This window comes from Eutrigla gurnardus, assembly GCF_963514095.1.
Source record: "Eutrigla gurnardus genome assembly, chromosome: 19".
Lineage (NCBI taxonomy): Eukaryota > Metazoa > Chordata > Actinopteri > Perciformes > Triglidae > Eutrigla > Eutrigla gurnardus.
In genome coordinates, this window is record NC_139930.1 from 3,252,853 (window position 1) to 3,273,239 (window position 20,387).

At 47.7% G+C, this 20,387-nt stretch overlaps 1 protein-coding gene across 1 annotated transcript in view; it reads right to left on the reverse strand.

Moving 5' to 3' along the window:
* The window catches only part of thnsl2 (threonine synthase-like 2), a 46,175-nt gene that overhangs the window by 25,114 nt on the left and 674 nt on the right, over window positions 1-20,387 (reverse strand). The window lies entirely within an intron of this gene.

The window sequence follows — 20,387 nt, forward strand, 5'->3', positions numbered from 1 at the left end:
CTTTGCACAGGCAAGTCTTCACCAACCTGACCAATCTCTCCCACATGCCGCCTCTCCAAGCAGCTCTTTACATTTACATTTAGGTCATTTAGCAGACGCTTTTGTCCAAAGCGACTTACAATAAGTACATTTGTCAAAAGAAGGAAACAAAGAAACCACAACGTATCATTGCCGATAAATTAAGAGCTAAAAATAGAACAAGTGTTAGGTCCTCATCTGAGTAAAGTAGTACTTCAAGAGCAACAGTGCTACGATCAGAGTGCTATAGGTAAGGTTTTTTTTTTTTTTGGGGGGGGGGGGGGGGGGGTGTTAGTGGGTCATGCTATGTAGAGTCGAGGTGAAGTCTGAACAGGTGAGTCTTGAGCCTTTTTCGGAAGATGGCAAATGACTCTGCTGTCCTGACATTAGTCGGGAGTTCGTTCCACCACTGAGGCGCCAGAACAGAGAAGAGTCTGGACTTTGCTGAGCGACATTTGTTTGATTTCAGCAATGGTGGTACCAGCCGGCCAGCTGAAGTAGAGGAGCGAAGTGCTCGCTTCGGGGCATGAGTTTTGACCAGTGTTTGAAGGTAGACAGGTGCCGTCCCATTGATGGCCCTGAAGGCCAGTGTCATCGTCTTGAATTGGATGCGTGCTGCAACAGGGAGCCAGTGGAGGTCACGGAGGAGGGGGGTCACATGGGAGAATTTGGGTAGATTGAAGATAAGGCGTGCTGCAGCGTTCTGGATACGCTGCAATGGTTTAATCGCAGAGGCCGGGAGTCCGGCCAGGAGAGAGTTGCAGTAGTCAAGGCGGGAGATGACCAGTGCTTGGACCAAGAGTTGCGTTGCATCCTTTGTGAGGAAGGTTCGAATCCTGCGGATATTGTAGAGGGCAAATCTGCAGGATCGGGCCACAGCAGTGATGTTGGGGGTGCAGGATAGTTGGTCATCAAGGATTACACCCAGGTTCCTCGCAGTTGACGACGGCAATACTGTGATGCCCTCGACAGTGACCAACAGGTCCATGCGAGGGCAGTCTTTCCCTGGGATGAAGAGGAGTTCGGTTTTATTCAGGTTAAGCTTGAGGTGATGTGCAGTTGTCCAGACAGAGATGTCAGCCAGACAGTTCGAGATGCGAGTTGCAATGTGAGTGTCAGAGGACGGGGGAAAAGAGAGGAACAGCTGGGTGTCATCTGCGTAGCAATGGTAGGAGAATCCATGCGATGTGATAACAGAACCTAGTGATCTGGTGTATAGTGAGAACAGAAGCGGTCCTAATACTGAGCCTTGAGGGACACCCGTGTCCAGAGAACAGGGTTTGGACATAGAGCCATTCCATGTGACCTGAAAGGAGCGATTTGTCAGGTATGATGTAAACCAGGTGAGAGCAGAGTCAGTTATGCCAAGTTCAGCCAGAGTGGAGAGAAGGATTTGGTGGTTGATGGTGTCGAATGCAGCAGATAGGTAGAGGAGAATGAGAACGGAGGAGTGGGATGAGGCTCTGGCGTCTCGCAGGGACTCGGTCACTGTGAGGAGGGCCGTCTCAGTGGAGTGAGCAGTCCTGAATCCTGATTGATTAGGGTCTAGGAGGTTGTTCTGCGAGAGATAGGATGACAGTTGGTTGTAGGCGGCACGTTCCAAGGTTTTAGAGAGGAATGAAAGAAGAGATACAGGTCTGTAGCTTTGGATGTCAGTAGCGTCTAGGGTGGGTTTTTTAAGGAGAGGCTTCACGGTAGCTGTCTTAAAATCCACTGGGATGACACCTGAGGTGAGGGAGGAGTTGATCAGGGTGGTGAGGAATGGCAAGATGTCGTGTGAGATGTCCTGGAGAAGAGAGGAGGGAATCGGGTCGAGGGAGCAGGTGGTGGCACGGTTAGATGTAACAAGTGCGTGAACGTCTTCAGAGGTGAGGGGGCTAAAGCTGGTAAGACCATCCGAGTTGAGAGTTGGGGGAGATGTCTTCTGGGAGGGAATAGGCGTGAATGAGGAGCTGATGTCATTTACTTTCTTGGTAAAGTAAGTTGCAAAGTCATCGGCAGTAAGGGAGGAAGGGGGGGGAGGGGTGAGGAGGGAGGAGAACATGGAGAAGAGTTTCCTGGGGTTGGAGGCAGAAGAGTTGATCTTTGCCAGGTAGAAGGCAGATTTAGCTGCCGAAACAGTTGAGGTGAAGTCAGAGAGGAGGTGGTGGTAGTGAGCAAGGTCCTCATGCTGGCCCGATTTCTTCCATTTTCTCTCTGACGCTCGCAACAATGATCTGTTGGTTCGCAGAGGTTCAGACAGCCAGGGAGGGGAGGGAGATGATCGCGCAGGTCGTGAGATTGGGGGACAGAGAGTGTCCAAAGAAGAGGAGAGTGAGGACATCAGGATGGAGGAGGCTTCCTCAGTAGGCATTAAGGAGAACTTTTCTGAGGATGGTAGCGAGAAGATAACAGTTGAGGAGAGAGCAGAGGGAGTGAGGGATTTCCGGTTGCGGCGGCTGGTGACCATTCGAGGCGTAGAGGGGAGGGTTGTGGTGGGCTTCATGGGGAGGGAGAAAGTCACAAAGTGGTGGTCGGACACGGTGAGCGGGGTAACAGAGAGTGCCGAGATGCCACAGGATCTTGTGAAGACAAGGTCAAGTTGGTTCCCGGCCCGGTGAGTTGGTGGAGAGGGGGAGAGCGTAAGGTCAAATGCGGCAAAAAAAGTCAATGAATTCAGATGAATGCAGCTTTCCCGGCTGGATGTTGAAGTCACCGAGGACGACGAGTGGTGTGCCATCATCAGGGGAGCAGCTTAGGAGGGCATCCATCTCATCCAAAAAGTCACCGAGAGGACCGGGTGGGCGATAGATCACTATGATGTTGAGTTTGAAAGGAAGGGTGACAGAGACGGCGTGGAATTCAAGTGCAGACCGGGGTAGGTGGTCCAGAGGAAGGACCTGGTAGGACCATCTGGGTGAGATGAGGAGCCCAGTTCCTCCTCCTCGCCCTGTTCGTCTTGGGGAGTGTGAAAACGAGTAGGCAGTTGAAAGGGCAGCTGGAGTGGTAGTGTTTTCTGGGGTGATCCAGGTCTCCGTAAGGGCCAGGAAGTGGAGAGTCTGCAGGGAGGCATACGCTGAGATGGTGTCCACCTTCTTGACTGCAGACTGGCAGATCCACAGCCCCCCTAGTACTTCAAGTTCCTTACCGGTGGAGAATGGTGGGTAGCAGAGATTGGATGGGTTACAGCCTCGAGTGAAGGGTCTTCGGTAAAATCTTCTCCAGTGTGATGTCCTGACTGGGATAAGACACATGGCTGCGAGGGGGGGGACTGAGATGTTATGCCTACCTCAATGGGCTTCCCCGATGGACTCCCACAGATAGACTCCCTTTGTCTTTGTTCAGCTGTCTTGACTCCCACAGATAGACTCCCTTTGTCTTTGTTCAGCTGTCTTGACCTCCACAGATAGACTCCCTTTGTCTTTGTTCAGCTGTCTTGACTCCCACAGATAGACTCCCTTTGTCTTTGTTCAGCTGTCTTGACTCCCACAGATAGACTCCCTTTGTCTTTGTTCAGCTGTCTTGACTCCCACAGATAGACTCCCTTTGTCTTTGTTCAGCTGTCTTGACTCCCACAGATAGACTCCCTTTGTGTTTGTTCAGCTGTCTTCGTTCTGATGGCCAGACGCTGCAGCTGACGCTGTAGTGACAGCCTTTTAAGTGCTCAGTTTACCGCAAGTACTGACTGAGACCCCTCCCTCCAATCAAGTCTATTCACTACAGCTGAGCTGGCTGAAACTAGCTGATTACTCACTTAGCATAGACAGCTTCACAAGAATTTAAACAACAAGCTATCAACACAAGACTAAATGTTACAACTAGCTTTACTCACACAATGCCTAAACCCAAATCTACAATTAGTTTCTGACTTACCAACAAGAGACAAAGCAGCTTCCTTCCTTTCTCCAGACAAAATGTGGTTTTCTTTCTGCAATGAACTTCCAGGTAATTCGTTTCTCTGTAAAGTATTTCTGTATTTTATATTATATATATATATATATATATATATATATATATATATATATATATATATATATATATATATATAATATATTCAGTTCCATATCAGCTCTTTTGAACGTTTTTGTCTGAATATCTAGTTTTACAGAGTCCTCTGCTGCCTACTTTTCAGTTGTCATATCAGTCGCTGATTCTAAATGAATAGCTCTTGTGACGGCACAGGTGAAAAGTGCAATATAAACTTTGTGTTGAGATTTACAATACAAAGGTCCAGCAAAATCTACTTCTGTCATTTCAAAAGGAGGTGCTTCTTCAATGTGCTGTACAGGTAAGGGTGCTGAAATCTGTTGAGCAGGTTTTACTTTGAATTTATGACAGATTAGACAAGCATGTACAATTCTTTCGTCAATTGTCTTCCCTTTATTATCCAGAATCCCTCTCTCACTTGATTACGGGTGTCTTGGAGGCCAGAATGCATCACTTGTTGGTGATATTTCTTGACTGTCAGCTCAGAAAATGTTGCATTTGCAGGAAAAATACAGGGATGCTTTTGGTCATTGAATCTTTGATATGTTCTTTAGGTGACAGTAGGCTGACTTTGTAACTTATTTAATGTGGCTGTTGAAGTTCAGGTCTGAGGCCATGACTACACCTAAGTTTCTGTCTTGGTTTGTGGTTTTTAGCATTACCACTTAAAGCTGGGTGCTAACTTCTGATTGTACTTCCAGAATGGATCCTTGGGGAACTCAAGGTATACTTAAAGTACGACAAAATGTGCAGACTTCAATATTACGCTATTTCATATGTTTGTTCATGGTTTAAGACATTAAAAGCTGCTTTCACCATGTTTAACTCACATTCAAGGTGTATGAGCCATTTCTGTGTTTGGGTGTGTGTCTGTATGGGGCCAGTAGGGGTCCTCAGTTCACCAGGAAGGGGGGTTATATAGGTGGGAACTAGTGTTTCCGGGCTCAGGTGTTGCTAGTCGGAAGAGCATACAGTTTTCGACCGCTCTGCTCCGCCACGCTACAGCAGGCGAGTCGTATTGGGAGAATGGTGCATTATTGACTTTGTTCACACTGGTAACGGATGTTGCGCATCGTTATGGTGATAAAAAATAAAGAAGCATTGCAAAGTCCCAACCAAGAAGTCGTCTGTCTCCTTCAGTGGCTGGCAAGCGCGTCAATCTAAGTAAATCCGTTCTATGCAGCCCCTCAGTGGCTTTAAGCTTTAGGTTTAGCCTCTACATTTAAGTCGAAAACTTGCTAATGATGGTGCTTCATCGCCCTGGAAAGAGAAGCCACAAGCATCTAAACACCGAACATTGCACCCACGTGAGCCTATCTGTTCTCATCCGAAGAGGCGAGAGGGCGCCGCTATACAGACAGGCATGATGTCGACATCCGCTAACTCCGTTTGCACCCAGCACTCGCTTCGTTTGGAGCCACGCCAAGGCGAGGACACCGGAGACCGGCCAGAGGACGCCGTCACCCGCTAACGCTGTTAGCATCCAGCATCTGCTTTGTTTGGAGCCAAGCCAGCGCGAGGACACCGGGGACCGGCCAGAGGACGCCGTCGCATGCTAACGCTGTTAGCATCCAGCACCTGTCGCCGTTGGAGCCAGCTACACCGAGGACACTTGGAGCCAAGAGCCCCATACGCCGGCAGCGCAGCAACCACAAGGGGATCACCATGGCGCCCACCGTGAGTAGTAGCGCTACAAATTTATGAATGACCATTCATGTTTTTGCGCACAGCTGTTTACTATATCCATGGGGCGTAAATCCAATGCATTGGTGGTCAAAGAGGGAGGGTAATTAACTCGAACTTAAAACTTTGTTTCTCGGGGAAAGCATCATGGATCTGGGTCAAACTTTGGAAGAGCCCATCGGGGCCATCATGCATCCAGCTGAAATAAACAGTAACAGTGATGGCGTTGGTGTGCAAAAGGACAAAGGAAAACGTCTTGTAACATTAACTGCAAAGGCTCTTGCCGAAAAACTTGAAAGGTTGCAAAAAACTCACAAAGCCAAACTAAACAAAGCGGGTAAATTAAGAGAAGATATGCAAGTGCTCATGCAAAACAAGGATAAATTAATGCGGCGTTCACACCGGACGCGATAGACGCGAATACAATCGCGTGAGACGCTTGTATCACGGCGCTTGATCATTTTGGACTTTTCGCGTCATTCGCGTCAGACACGGCATTCGCGTCATTCGCACATGACGCTCATTTTTGAACCGGTGCCGCTCTAGCAGGGGAAACGAGGGCAGTGCCGGCGGGGAGCCGGCGGGTCACGTCGGCGGACCCTCCTCCTCCGCCTCGGGGTACCCGATGCCAGAGTCCGTGAGCCTCCTCCGGGAGCCACGTTCCTCACACCTCTCCCCAGGGAGAGTCGGGGCCGCCACGTTCCTCACACCTCTCCCCAGGGAGAGTCGGGGCCACATTCGACTACGACCTCAGATCAGACGAGACAACCCACTGAATTTAAGCATATTACTAAGCGGAGGAAAATAAACTATCTAGGATTCCCTCAGTAGAAGAGGGAAGAGCCCAGCGCCGAAATGTGGCGTACGGCAGACCGCTTGCCCGGTGTCGCTCGGGGGCCTGAGTCCTTCTGATCGAGGCTCCGCCCATGGACGGTGTGAGGCCGGTAATGGCCCCCGTCGCGCCGGGGTCTTCCCGAGTCGGGTTGTTTGGGAATGCAGCCCGTCCATACAAGCTCATCTGTCTGTCGGCTTGAACTCGTCGTTGATTGGATGTCGCGGCGCGATGCCGCCTGAAAAGTTCGATATTTTCAACTTTATTCGCGTCGCGTCAGACGCGCCATTCCATTCGCGTCAGACGCGCCATTCACGTCAGACGCGCCATTCGCGCCGCGTCTCATCGCGCCAGACGCTCCATTCGCGCCGTCTCCGCCTGAATCGCGTGTCATCGCGCCATTTACATTGATTTTCAATGTAGAGTCGCCGCTCAATTCGCGTCTATCGCGTCCGGTGTGAACGCCCCTTAAAGGTACAATGTGTTCTTCATGATCTTGTTGATTTGTGTGATGAAGTCAAGGGTATTCATGGTTCTTTGATGGGTATTTTACCTGATGATGAAAAGGAAAAACATGACATATGGTTCAAAGCGAAAATGATATGCAATGATGAATTTATTTCTAATGTGAAAAAAATGGTTATCAGGTGTTGAGCAAACATTACCAGGTGCTGCACATACATTAAAGGTTTACAATGATGATGACAAAGATGATGTGAACCCAGAGGACAGTGTTTCAAATGTGGCAAGCAAACACTCAAACAGAAAAAGCTCAAGTAGTGGAAGGTCAAGCACCGCCTCTTCAACAAGAGTTAAAGCAGAGGCCGAAAGAGCTGCGTTGCTCGCTCAAGCTGCAGCATTACAGAAAATGCATGCCCTGGAGGAACAAGAACAAGTCATCAACAAATGCAATGAATTCCTACCTGGACAAGAAAACCAAAACAACATCTACCAAGCTCAACCCAATGGCCAAGGCATACAGACCTGTAAATCAGAATAAACAGCCCTCAAAGGATTGGTCATTGCCAACATTCAACCCAGCACCAGCTGCTATGCTAGCAAGGGAAGCTAGCCAGCAATGCACCATTAAACAGAGTGAGTGGATGGATCCAAGCGTGCAAGATGTCTATTCCACAACTCCATTAAATGCATTCTCACAGCCTTTGGGAAACACACTGTTGAATGCTCAGCCACTGGAAGAAAGGCAATTTGGAAGCATTTGTGCTATAATGGAAAAGCAGAACGAAATAACGTCAGCCCTCGTACACCAGCAACGTTTAATGTTATTGCCAGCAAGAGACATGCCCGTATTTGACGGAGACCCTCTTACGTTTATTTCCTTCCAGAGAGCATTTGAGCAAGGTGTGGAGCAGAAGGTCAGCAGAGGTGATTGTCTGTATTACCTCGAACAATTTACAAGAGGACAGCCACGGGAACTGGTTCGAAGTTGCCAGCACATGGCTCCAGAGTATGGTTATTCTTAGGCAAAACTGTTACTTCAACAACACTTCGGTAATGAGTTTAAGATCGCCACCGCATACATTGAAAAGGTCTTGGCCTGGCCTACAGTAAAGGCAGAGGACATAAATACACTGCAAAACTATTCTCTGTTCCTGCGTTCATGTTGTAACGTCATGGAGAAGCTACAGTACGTTCGAGAATTGGATATCCCAACTAATATGAGAGCTGTCATGTCTAAATTGCCATATAAACTGAGGGAGCGGTGGAGGATCGTCGCACATGACATATTGGAAACATCTGGACAAAGAGCAATTTTTAAAGACCTGGTTGCATTTATTGAAAAACAGGTTCAAATCATATCTGACCCTCTTTTCGGTGACATTCGTGATGTGGCATCTGGATCATCTAGCATTAAAGCCAGCAGCAGGATGAAAGCGCAACCACTAAACAAAATCAGAGGAAATAGTTTTGCCACCACCATTGTACCCGTGCAATCAGCTGAGAGCTACATGGATTCAAAGGGAGGTACATCATCACATGGCTCTTTAATGAAGTCAAACTGTGTGTTTTGTTCTGGAAATCATTTATTGGAAAAATGTCAACAGTTTACAAGAAAGAAGCACAGAGATAGAATAAGCTTCCTTAAGGAACAGGGGCTTTGTTTCGGCTGTTTATGTGCTGGGCACTTGAGCCGACAGTGCGACAAACGTGTTGAGCAAACATTACCAGGTGCTGCACATACATTAAAGGTTTACAATGATGATGACAAAGATGATGTGAACCCAAAGGACAGTGTTTCAAATGTGGCAAGCAAACACTCAAGCAGAAAAAGCTCAAGTAGTGGAGGGTCAAGCACCGCCTCTTCAACAAGAGTTAAAGCAGAGGCAACAAGAACAACAGCTCAAACAGCTCAAAAGGAAAAAGGAACAAGTCGAGTTGGAAACCAAGCTAGCCGCATCCACTGCTAAGCTAGCAGTCCTACAGGCCTCTGACATCCAAAGTGTTTCTAAGTCATCAACAAATGCAATGAATTCCTACCTGGACAAGAAAACCAAAACAACATCTACCAAGCTCAACCCAATGGCCAAGGCATACAGACCTGTAAATCAGAATAAACAGCCCTCAAAGGATTGGTCATTGCCAACATTCAACCCAGCACCAGCTGATATGCTAGCAAGGGAGGCTAGCCAGCAATGCACCATTAAACAGAGTGAGTGGATGGATCCAAGCGTGCAAGATGTCTATTCCATCTTTCCATCGTTTGGTCTGCAGGGTTTGTGGCCAGAATCATCGCAGTGTGCTCCACGTTGACAAAAGGGACAAAGACAGAGCAAATTCAAGCCACAAAGAGCCTGTGACATCAGCATCTCATCAAACATGTGGACATACAGGGGCCAGAGATGATCGCTGTCTTCTTTCCATCCTTCCAGTCCAAGTTAAGTCTGTCAAAGGTGATCATGTAATCAGCACATACGCTTTTTTGGATCCTGGCAGCACAGCCACCTTTTGTTCGGAGCACCTCATGCAAAGACTCAACATTGCTGGTCGACGAACCAGTTTTCTCCTTCAAACCATGGGACATGAAAGGGTCGTCATAGCTTATTCACTATCTAGCCTGGAGGTATCTGGCTTGGAAAACAACTTTTTCTATAAACTTCCTGAAGTCCTTTCTCAGAAGAAGATGCCTGTAAGTCTGGACAACATTGTGAAGGAAGAGGATCTGGCAAAGTGGCCATACCTGTCAAAGGTAAAAATCCCCAGTTTAATGGCTAACGTCTATTTGTTGATTGGTAGCAACGCTCCCAGGATGTTGGAGCCCTGAGAGGTCGTAAATAGCCAAGGGGAAGGCCCATATGCCTATAAGAACAGCGCTGGGTTCGGTCATTAACGGTCCTTTGCATGGAAACGGCAGCAGCTTGGAAGTCAAGCACCCTTCAGTAAGTGTCAACAGGATTTCGGTGAGCCGGTTGGAACAAATGTTGAGTGAGCAGTACAACCATGACTTTAACGAGAGAGCCACAGAGGAGAAGGGACTCTCAAGAGAGGACGTTAAGTTCATGGAGATGGCGGAAAATTCTGCAACGCTCAACGAAGGTCACTACAGCTTAAGGCTGCCCTTTAAGAAGGACGTTGTGTCTCTGCCCAACAACTTCTCTGTGGTGAAATAAAGGTTGCTGAGTCTGAAGAGGAAGTTCCTTAAGAATGAGGAGTTTTATGAGGAGTATAAAACCTACCTGGACGGGATGATCAGCAAGGGTTATGCAGAACAAGTACCTGCACAGCAGCTTGACCGGGACAGTGGCAAGATTTGGTATCTCCCCCACCATGGTGTATATCATCCAAGGAAGAGGCTCTGCGGGTGGTTTTCGACTGTGGTGCGGCATTCAAGAGAACATCACTGAATAAGCAGCTCTTGCAAGGCCCCAATCTTACAAGTACATTGCTTGGAGTCCTCATGAGGTTCAGACAGGACCCAGTGGCAATTATGGGCAACATACAATCAATGTTCCACCAGGTCAAGGTTGTGGAGGAGGACAGAGACTTCTTGCGTTTCTTGTGGTGGCCAAACAGAGATTTAACCAAGCAGGTAGCTGAGTTTCGGATGACTGTTCATCTGTTCGGAGCGGTGTCCTCTCCAAGCTGTGCCAGCTTCGCTTTGAGAAAAACAGCAGAGGACAATCAGTCCGACTTTCCAGCTGCGGTGGCTCAAACAGTCAAGGAGAACTTTTATGTTGACGATTGTCTGAAGAGCATCGGCTCTGAAGAGGAAGCCAGTACCATGGTCAAGGATCTGATGTCGCTCTGTCAAAGGGGAGGTTTCACACTCACCAAGTGGATCGGCAACAATCGCACCATGCTGCAAACTCTGCCAGAGGAACACAGAGCTAAAGAGCTGAGTGAGCTTAACCTGGATAGGGATAAACTTCCAGTGGAGAGAGCTCTCGGGCTGCAGTGGTGTGTTGAGACAGATGCATTTAACTTCAGGATGGAGATCCAGCAAAAGACTTGCATCAGAAGAGGAATGTTATCTGTCTCCAGTTCAGTGTACGATCCCTTCGGGTTTCTTGCGCCAGTTGTTTTGCCCGCCAAAATCATGATGCAGGAGCTTTGTAGGAGGAAAGTTGGATGGGATGAGACCATACCCCAGGATATTTTGCATCAGTGGACTAGATGGATGGAGGACCTGGATGCGCTGTCTGAGTTTAAGGTTGAGAGGTGTGTTAAACCTAAGGGCTTTGGACATCCTACGCATGCTCAGCTACATCATTTTTCGGATGCCAGCGAAGCAGGGTACGGAGCCGTCACTAACCTCAGGATTCAGAACAACAGAAATGACATCCATGTTGAATTCCTACTGGGAAAGGCGAGAGTTACACCTTTAAAGACCATCACTGTTCCTCGGCTGGAGTTGACTGCTGCAGTTCTGGCGGTTCGTGTTGACCTTATGCTGAAGGCAGAGTTAAGGCTCCAGCTTCAAGAGTCAGCGTTCTGGACGGATAGCACCTCGGTGCTGAAATATATCAGAAATGAGAACAAGCGCTTCCATACGTTTGTGGCCAATAGGATTTCGGCTATCAGAGGAGCCACTAAAGCTACGCAGTGGCGGTATGTAAGCTCTAAGGAAAACCCAGCTGATGTTGCATCCAGAGGGGTAAGAGTCGGAGAGTTCATACAAAGCAACAGTTGGATGAAGCGTCCAAGCTTCTTGTGCAGACCAGAGGACGAGTGGCCAGCAAACGTTGTAGAGACTGTGATAGCTCTAGATGACATAGAGGTAAAAAAGGAAGCCATGGTGAATGTCATCCATGTGGAAGATTCGCCTGGTGCCACTGGACGGCTGATGGCATATTTTTCAGATTGGATGAAACTGAAAGTGTCTGTCGCCTGGTTTCTTAAGCTGAAGGGTGTTCTCTTGGAAAGGCAGAGCAGGAGGATACAGGCAGACGCCTCCAATTCCACCAAATCAAGACCTCAGCCACCAGCAGGACAAGTTCTGTCAGCAAAGGATCTCTGGTACCCCTTTTCCACCAACGTGAACCTAGTTCAAGAGCCGGGCCGGTGCCGTGCTGGTTCGCAATTGGTTCAACTAGCGAACCGTTCGAGAACCTGTTTGCGTTTCCACCGGCTAGAGAGCCCAGAGAGCCACGTCATTACGTCACTGAATACGTCTGAGGTTTCCCCGCAGCGCTAATTTCAAGCATAGCAGACATGTCTCTTCAGAAAAAGTGTTTATTTTGGTAAATAATACAATAACAATAAAATACACAAAATACTAAAATCACAAACATTTTTGAAGTGTAGAACAGTGTGTGATCAATAGATCGGAGTGTTTGATGTTTAGTCATCTGCAGGTTGGACCTCCGTTCAATATCGCCGATGTCCGTCAGCTCTACAAACACAAACCAGAGAACAGCGGTTTAATCACAGACGTGTCCACGGCGCTGCGAACACAGATGTTAAGTCACGTTGGTAGTTGGTAACGTTTCACTAAACGTAAGTAGCATGCCACTTTCTGACTGCCGTTGGCTCACTAGCCAACGGCAGTCAGAAAGTGGCATGCTAACGTTGTTGTTAGCAATATCACGCTAGCTGGCTAGCTAGCCGGTCAGCTTACATTACCCGAGGAAGCATAGCCACTAGTTGCTGCTGTTACGAACGTAATCACTAGCTTGGTCAACTAAACAGAAATCTGTCGTTAGTTTGCAACGAGGTGAAACATTTTAAAAGTGAAACTTACCGGGAACAGTAACGTTAGTAAAACTCCGCACTCCGCAGCGGCGTATTTTCCCCCGTTGCCTCGAGCGTTAACCCCGCCCCCAGCCCCTAACGTAAGCCGGGCCCAGTTCCAGCCCAGCAAAGAGTTGGGGCCGCTCGGGAACCAGTTTTCCAGGCCGAGAGCCGGCTCTTTGTCTGTGGAAACAGGAAGAACTGGTTCGCGATTGGGCACCGGCTCCGAACCGGCCCTCAAAATGCCTCGGTGGAAAAGGGATATGGGAGGCTGAGCTTGCTATCATCCAGTACTCCCAGCAACAAGGATTTGCAGAGGAGATTGCTGCACTGTCATCTGGGGGAGCTACTGTGAGCAGGCAGAGTGTTATCTACAGGCTGGATCCATATCTGGATAAGGGAGTTTTGAGAGTCGGAGGGCGGCTGATGAGAGGCTCCTTGCCGGAGGAAACAAAACATCCGCTTATCCTCCCCAAGGATCAACATGTTGCCACTCTCATTATAAAGTACATTCACAAGCAGCTTGGTCACAGTGATCACGCGCTGTCCACAATGAGAAGTATTGGGTCACAAGCGCCAACGCAGCCGTGAGAATAACGGAATGTGGTTTCTGCAGGAGGTACAACGGAAGAGCGATGGAGCAAAAGATGGCAGATTTGCCAAAGGAAAGGATTCTACCGGACCATCCACCATTTACCAACGTCGGGGTTGAATATTTCGGACCTATTGTTGTGAGTAAAGGAAGAGGAACAGCTAAACGTTATGGCGTGATTTTCACCTGTCTCGCCTGCAGAGCTGTCCATTTGGAAGTGGCTAATTCTTTGGATACAGACGCATGTATTAATGCCCTTCGCCGTTTCATCTGCAGGAGAGGTCAAGTCGCTCTCATCCGATCAGACAACGGGACCAACTTCATCGGAGCAGAGAAAGAGTTAAGGGAGGCTCTGGCGTCATTGAATCATGGGCAAATTCAAGGAGCTTTGCGGAAAGATGGAGTTAATTGGTGTTTCAATGTACCAGCAGGTTCACATCATGGTGGAGTCTGGGAGCGGGTTATCCGCATCGTGAGGAGCAGGCCCGGACTGGCCATCGGGAGAACCGGGAGGTTTCCCGAAGCGCCGGCCTATGATTGGCCTGCTGGCCTGCGTCTCTCTCTCTCTCTTTTTTTTTTTTTTTTTTTTTTAAGTCTGCCGGTCAGCCGGCGCCGCGGCTATCTGACTTTTTTTTTTCTAAGTCAGAGATGCAGGCCTGGCCAATCAGAGGCCACTCAGGCCAGTATCATGTGAGGAGGACAAGGCGATTGGTTTGTTTTGATTAACACCCGCCCTAACAGTCCGTATCAACCACACAGACAGCGTGCGGAGGAAGGGGTGTGTGTGACACTGATGCTGCAGTCGCGGTGTGTGTGTAGCGAGCGCCGAGCAGAGAGGGAGAGTCGAGGCTTCGACTAGTACTGTAAACCATGGACCCCAACCCCCCGGGTAAAAAAAAAAAGAAAAGGCGGTGCCGAGAGGGAGAGAGAGAAAAAAAGAAAGGCGCTGGAGGAGGATGCGGCCAAATGCCGTAAACTGACAAATTTATTCAGGTCCCCGCCCCCCCCCAGCCAAGATACCTCTGCAAGTAAGTTATGTAAAAAACAACAACAACAACAAAAAACCTGGTTCTTGAGGTCCAGGGACCTGGGTCCTTGAGGCTGTACACTTTTACACAGTAGGCTATAGGTCCTGGCCATGAAATTAAACAAGCCACTTTTTTATTTACTGTTATCATTCCATTATTATGTATATGAATACAAGGGCACATTAAGTGAGACATAGGCTACACTATCTTACTGTATGAACTATAGTGTATGGAAAAACACTGTAAGCATATGTTTGCTATTCAAAGGTGGTGATGGTGATGACACAAGTCCTGCTGGTACTTCAGGAGAAGCCAGTGCAGAGCAGTTGGCAGAAGGTACAGAATCATTTCTAGAGCAACAACATGCAAGTTGCAGACATAACACCAACAGGCACTGCCATTTGACATAAATGGCTCTCATTTGTAATACGGTAATAGCTGCCATTCTATTAAGCACTAGTGGTGTTGAATTTTGCTGTCTGTTGCTGACTTGCTGTTATGTATCCCAGCCCTATATAAGAATATGAGTCAATATTATGTGATTGCTTATTAGGAACTATACTCTCGGACTGTATTATACATTGCGTCTATCAGTGTGTGCATGTTCTGTGAACATGTATTCAAAGGCTGTCCCCTCATAGCTGATTAATTGTTTGATTTGGACTTTGTTGTCTTTGTTTATTAGGTTATATTGTAGGCTACACATAAAAATAATTGCCAAAGAGGCAGTTGACATTCCACATGATATGATGTTTAAGTAACCTTGGCACTGCGTTAAACCTTTATTCTCTTCTAGTAAGTGTGTTAGTGGATTTTGCTGAGGATTGTTGTGTTACTGTATTTTACCAGCCTGGCCCCAAACACAAAAGTTACTGTATATTCCTAACTTAGTTTGTACATAGGTCCCATATTTGAACTTCTATTTGGAATGCAGTGTGTGTGTGTGTGTGTGTGTGTGTTCGTGCGTGCGTGCATGTGCGTGTACATGCGTGCCAATGCATGTAGGTGTGGGCGTGAACGTGCGCGTGTGGGCAAGGCCAAGGTGGCCTGGTTACATGACTGACTCCTGGCCTGAAAAAGTCTCCCAGTCCGGCCCTGGTGAGGAGGATTTTGGGTTCCGTGCTTCAACGGCAGAGATTGGACGACGATGGGCTTCAAACTGTAATGTGCGAAGCTGAAGCCATTTTGAACGACCGGCCCATCACCAAACTCTCGGACGATCCAAACGATCTGGAGCCCACGGACGTAATTTAGGGGGGGGGGACACAGGGGACATGTCCCCTGCACTTTTTCAAAAGGCCGTTTTAGTCCCCCTGCACTTTTTACCGTCCAAAAACAATGTTACGCTATAGTAAACAGAGACACGTCAAGCACTAGGACCAAGCGGAAAACGGCCGCTCAAGCTGAAGCCTGTTTCCCTTAGTCTAGACCGCCCACAAGCTCCTCGATTGGCTCTGCCGTTTCTTGTGTGATTGGCTGTCCCCGCTGTCACTCCATCTTGCTTGCACACCGGTCTGCTAGTCTGCGGTCAGGAGTCCTACAGGAGTCCGCTACTGTGCGTTGGGAGTTTATTCTGCCTGGTTCACGTCTGCTAGAAGGATTGTAATATCAGAGGTTTTATTTACATTAACGTTTGAATCGGTGTCCGTGTGCGTATGTGCGTGCGTGTATGTGTGTTTGGTAATTAGACGCAGCCAGGATGTCTAAAAAAAGAAAAGTGGACATAAGAGACTTCTTTAGAAGTCAAAGTGTAAATTACTCAAAGAAATGCGTTACACCCATCCTGCAACACCTTCACTGGCTCCCAATAAAGCAGCATATCCACTTCAAGATCATCCTCATCATTTACAAAGCTCTCAATAATCTGATCAATAAAATGTATTATTATTATTGTTGTTATTATTACTATTGGATTAGAATTGGGTGATAATGTTTTGCTACATGATTTACCACCAGTCAAACCAAAAAAGGGAACAGTAAACTTAAAATTAGCAATAGAAAACTAGAAGAACTACTAGAAAACACAGTGAACTGAAAGAGTTAGAGTTTTATTAAAAATACTTGTGTCCCCCCCACTTCTGAAATCAAAATTTCGTCCTTGCTGGAGCCGCTCACCCCCAATCATATTCTGCTCCTTAAAGGGAAACCATCTTTACCCCCTGAACTGTTCGAGTCACATGATCTCTATGTAAAAAGAAGATGGAGACAGGTTCAGTACATATCCGACCTTTTCTGGAAACGATGGGTACAGGAGTACCTTTGCTACAGGAGAGGCAAAAATGGAACCAGGAAAGGAAGAATCTCAAGCCTAGGGACATTGTGGTCATAATGGACACTACAGCTCCACCAGGTTCATGGCCACTAGGAAAGGTCTTGGAGGCTTTTCGTGACAAGAGGGGACTTGTGCGCTCAGTGCGTCTGCAGACAAAGTCCAGTGTTGTTGAGCGTCCTGTGACAAAACTTTGTTTGCTGCATGAGGTTACAGAGTAATAGGTCTATGAGCTTGAATGAGTTACATGAAACTATATTTGGTAAATTGTGCTTATTGTATTCATTTTTATGGCTCATTAATGTGTATTTGGAAAGAATTGTCTGCACAAATTTTACCCTATTTTACCCTATCAACCCTCGCGGACCCTGAGGTCCTCCGGTGCTGGCCCTTTAACCATACCACAAGTCAGAACCAAAACACACGGGGAGGCAGCATTCAGTTACTATGGCCCCCGATTGTGGAACAGCCTGCCGGAGAACCTCAGGGCCGCAGAGAATGTTGATGTTTTTAAAAAGAGGCTCAAGACCCACCTTTTTAATCAGGCTTTTAACTGACTTGTTTAATTCCTTCTAATTCCTTTTATGCTTCTTAAATTTTTTATTATTATTCTATTTTATATTATTTATTTTAGCTTATCCTGTTTTACTGTTTTATATATTTTTATTGTTTTATTTATTGGGTCTATTTTATTTTATTTTATACATTTTGATACATTTTACTGTTTTTATTGCCTCAGTTTTTAGCTTCTACCTTGTATATTATTTTGCTGTTTTAGCCCCTCGGTGTTTCCTCCTGGGGGCCTACCACACCGGGAGTTGTTTCTGGTCCACCGTTGGGGGTGCTGTCCCGTGGACAGCCCTGGCCCGGGTGGCTGGAGAGCTCTACACCGTGGTGTGGAGCCTCCTGTCTGCCTGGGCTGGGGTGGTCCCTGTGGCGGCGCCCCCTGCAGTCATGGACCATGATTCCTCTCGGTGTGCGCGGCCCCCAAAGGTAGCTTCTTCCTCACCTCAGATCTCGGTGCCCAGCCATGTCTCCTCAGCAACAGCTAGTGTATGTGTGTGGGTGTGCGTGGGTATGTGTATGTTTGTGCATATGGCTGTGTGTGTGCGTGAGTGTGTATTTGTGGGGGTGGGAGGCTTGGGTTTCATGGTGTTCTTTGTTGTTCATATCTTGTTTCGTTTTTGTTTTGTTCGCTTTTATTTTCTGTGAGGCAATTTGTGCTACTTTTAAGTATGAAAAGTGCCATATAAATAAAGTTTGATTTGATTTGAGGGGGAGAGGAGAGGAGGAGGAGGAAGGTGAAGTCATTCAGCTCTTAAATGACTTCTGTCTAGTTGAGTTTACAGATCTCACCACTACATCCACGATAAACATGAAGTCCAGCATAGAGGGTCTCGGTGAACGTGGTCTGGACTCTGTGAAGGAGAGTCATGGTCTCAGAGACGCTGTAGAAGGACAGAATACCTGCTCTGTGATCCAGGAACACTCCTACTCTGGAGGACCGAGGACCTGAGACGGGAGTTTTAACATCGTTGTACCTGAAGTTATAACTGTTATTGTAACAATCTAAAGACCAGGATTTATCATTGAATCCAAACCCACATGGATTCCCTCCTCCTGCTCTGCTGATACTCTTGTATGCGACTGATACACCAACTACACCTCCTCTCCACTCCACCTCCCAGTAACAACGTCCAGGCACACTTTCTCTACTCAGGACCTGACAATAATCAGTGAATCTGTCTGGGTGACTAGAATAAGACTGGTTTTGACTCCATGTTGCTTTTCTGTTCCCCTCAGATAATAACAGATGTTTGTTAGCTGTGTTTGGATCCAGTGTGATTTCACATGAATATTTCAAGAATCCAGCTCTGGTCTTGGGTTCTGGTGGTGGCAGTAAAACATCCACTTCAGTCACTGCCAGTGAGACGTTTGTCCATCTGTGTGTCAGAACTTCCTGTAGTCCATCTCTGACTTCTGACAGCGCCGCCGTCACGTCCTCAAAGTAGCGGCGAGGAGGACGGGCGTTGATGCTGGATGAGTGTGTGGACTCACTGAGTGGTGACAGTGACGGGTAGTCGTGTAGAAACTGGTTGTGATCCTCTGTGTGTGAGAGCTTCTCCAGCTCAGCGTCTCTCCTCTTCAGCTCACTGATCTCCTGCCGAGCTTCTCCTGAAGCTCTCCGACTCGACTCACTTCCCTTTCCTGCTGGGATCTGACCTGCTGCTTCACGTCAGAGCGTCTTCTCTCCATGAGACGGATCAGCTCCGTGAACATCTCCTCACTGTTCTCCACAGGCTGACAGGGAATGTGGCCTGTCAGCTGCTGCACTTCACCGCCATGTTGGTTACACTCATCCTCACACGGTAGATCTGAAGGGGAGGAACAAGGAAGTGTGTGTGTGTGTGTGTGTGTGTGTGTGTGTGTGTGTGTGTGTGTGTGTGTGTGTGTGTGTGAGAGAGAGCAGAGAGAGGAGGGAGGCGTTCTCAAGCTGGGGTTCATTCCAGGAAGAGGAGCGGCACATTGACTTTATTTCCTCACTTCTAACAGAGCCTTCAAACTCAACTCAAACTTTATTTATAAAGCGTGTTTAAAACACCCAACAGTTGACAAGTGCTGTTCTGGACAATAAATAAAACAGTAGACATCATGCAATAATATAAGACAGAACACATAAACATACAATAAAAGGATGTCTTGCTCAGTTTGAATCAAAAGCCAGAGAGAAAAGCTGAGTCTTCAATGAGGACATAAAAACCTCCAGGGTCTGGGCAGATCTAATGTCCCGAGGCTGTTCCAGAGCCTTGGTACAGCCCGGACTCCACCACACCACTGCATTTAGCTAGGAAGGTGTCCGCTGTGTGTCAGCTGACAGAATCTGTCAGCTGTTTGTTTCACTGTCATGCTACAGCCTGATGTAATGTCAGCGAGTGTCCAGTGGAGGGAGAGAGAGAGATACGTCCCAAATACCAGACTGGAAGAGAGGAATCAATCCATCCATTGTCTACCGCTTATCCCGTATTCAGGGTCACGGGGGGGCTGGATCCCAGCTGTCATTGGGTGAAGGCAGGGTTCACCTGGACAGGTAACCAGTCTATCACAGGGCTGACATGTAGAGACAGACAGGTAACCAGTCTATCACAGGGCCGACATGTAGAGACAGACAGGTAACCAGTCTATCACAGGGGGACATGTAGAGACAGACAGGTAACCAGTCTATCACAGGGCCGACATGTAGAGACAGACAGGTAACCAGTCTATCACAGGGCTGACATGTAGAGACAGACAGGTAACCAGTCTATCACAGGGAGACATGTAGAGACAGACAGGTAACCAGTCTATCACAGGGAGACATGTAGAGACAGACAGGTAACCAGTCTATCACAGGGAGACATGTAGAGACAGACAGGTAACCAGACTATCACAGGGAGACATGTAGAGACAGACAGGTAACCAGTCTATCACAGGGAGACATGTAGAGACAGACAGGTAACCAGTCTATCACAGGGCTGACATTTAGAGACAGACAGGTAACCAGTCTATCACAGGGCTGACATTTAGAGACAGACAACCATTCACACCTACGGGACATTTAGAGTCACCAATTAACCTATCCCCATCCTGCATGTCTTTGGACTGTGGGAGGAAGCCGGAGAACCCGGAGAGAACCCACGCTTACACGGGGAGAACATGCAAACTCCACACAGAAGGAACCTGGGCTGACCCGGGAATCGAACCCGGGACCCTCTCGCTGTGAGGCGACAGTACTACCCACTACACCGTGCAGCCCGAAGAGAGGAATACTTC